The sequence below is a fragment of the Psammomys obesus genome, unplaced genomic scaffold, assembly GCF_907164565.1.
Source record: "Psammomys obesus unplaced genomic scaffold, mPsaObe1.curated_primary_1811, whole genome shotgun sequence".
Lineage (NCBI taxonomy): Eukaryota > Metazoa > Chordata > Mammalia > Rodentia > Muridae > Psammomys > Psammomys obesus.
In genome coordinates, this window is record NW_026591918.1 from 2,138,716 (window position 1) to 2,140,736 (window position 2,021).

The following is a 2,021-nucleotide window of genomic DNA, read 5'->3' on the forward strand; positions in this document are numbered from 1 at the left end:
GCATTTTGTAAATAAATTCCTTCAGGTTAACTGGGGACTGACTCATCCTAAATTAAATATTGCCTCACAAGGCGGTGGTAGGCGCTACAATGCTAGCACTCAGGGAGTGAGGGTAGGAGGATCAGAAGTTCACAGCCAGTCTGAGCTGCACCAAAACTGGCCTAAAGAGAAGAGAACGAAAGGAAGGGAGGAAGGAAGAGTTAATCAGCTGGAACGTCATTGGTGGAACATACTTGGCAAAAGCCTGGCGTGTACCTGGTGTGCGTGTAGGATGTGCTTAGTGTGTGTGCAGCGTGCACGAGGCACTAGTTGTGATTTTCAGCACCACGAAAGGCAAGGCACATGTATTGCCTCAGCACCCCCCAGCAGTGTTTCTACAACATACAGCAGCTCTGCTAAAATAGAAGGCCACATGCTATTGCATTTGGCAGCTTCAGTAATTGGATTTTCACTGAAAACAATCTCTGAGTATTGGACAACTCGAGAGGTGAAGCATCTGTCCCTTTCCTCGAAGGAGAATTGCTGCAGCACTCCAGAAGCAGATCTGAAGGTCCGTGATCCAGAACCTCAACATAAAGCTCAACATTGTCAGTATCCTCTGAGACAGGACAGAGAGCCACAGAAAATTGTGGGGACGCAGGAAAAGAAGCCCCTCACCCAGGCTTCCGGAGAGAAGCCTCTCGCCTGCTGAGAATCAGGAAATGACACACAAAAACAATGTTTGCTTACAGCCTTTCTTCTTTTCTGCCGGAAGGCTATGTAATCTTCTGGCGAAATGTCACCTGAGACCATATTAATGGTGAAAGCACACGCCCTAAATGCCTTCTGCAATCCTGGTGCCTCCTGCTTTTACCTTATCTGATAGCCGTATTAATCCCATCCATGGTACCTCAGGAGACACACTAATCTCATTTCTCAAAAAGGGGGTGGGGTGGACTTTCTTCCAACCCTTTGAAGTATAACTTGAGAGCCACCCAAATGAATATGCGGCTGACAATTCTCTGAGAAGACTCATTCTCTCACAGATCCAACTTTCTTCCTGCGAGTCTTTCTATTAACCCTCATTCTTAAAACCCATGTCAAGAACTGCTTTGAAGACTCTCCAGCTCTACTTCATAGTGGTTCACCCCAAAATTCTTTTCTGCACCCAGTGCTCCCAGCTCCTCTCCTCCCTGCAGTAGCTGCTCCTGCCATCACCACCTCCGAGAAAATGGTTGTGTCTCCCACGGATGCTGATCTTCGAAAGTCCGCCAGGAATGTCTTCACCAAGTGCTTCAGCTTTGGCTTAATAAAACCTGATTTGAAAACAAATTCCGAAAATGGATTGGAGTTTTCCAGCTCAGGTCCACCATACAGAGACCACCCAAGTGTCAGTCAAGGACAGGTGGACCAGGTACGGGCTGACGTTTACAGGGAAGTAGACACGGACAATACCTTGGGCACCAAGATCACCGTGGAGAACCAGCTTGCATGTGCACTGAAGCTGACCTTTGACTCATCCTTCTTGCCTAACACTGGGGGGGAAATGCTGAAATCAAGACAAGGTGAAAGAGGGAACGTAGCAACGTAGGCTGTGGCGTGGACTTTGACCTCATTTGGCCTGCGGGGGTCTATGAGGGCTGGCTGGCCGGCTACCAGATGAATTTTGAGACTGTGAGGTCCCAAGTGACACGGAGTAACTTGGCAGTTGGCTGCAAGATGGACAAATTCCAGCTTCATACTAATGTGAACAACGGGACAGAGTTTGGTGGCTCCATTTGCCAGAAGGTGAACAAGGAGCTGGAGTCGGCTCTCTGTCTCCCCTGGACAGCAGGAAACAGTAACACTGTCTTTGGAATAGCGGCCAAGTATCAGGTCGACTCTGATGCCAGCTTTTCGGCCAAAAACTCTGGCCTGGTTGGCTTAGGGTACACTAAGACCCTGAAGCCAGGCATCAAACTGACCCTGTCAGCTCTGCTGAATGGCAAGAACGTCAATGCAGTGGCCACAAACTTAGCTCAGGACTGGAATTTCAAGCATAA

At 48.6% G+C, this 2,021-nt stretch overlaps 1 pseudogene; it reads left to right on the plus strand.

The window, feature by feature from the left end:
- The first annotated feature begins 1,207 nt into the window (after positions 1-1,207).
- LOC129680693 (voltage-dependent anion-selective channel protein 1-like) lies at positions 1,208-2,021 on the plus strand (annotated as a pseudogene).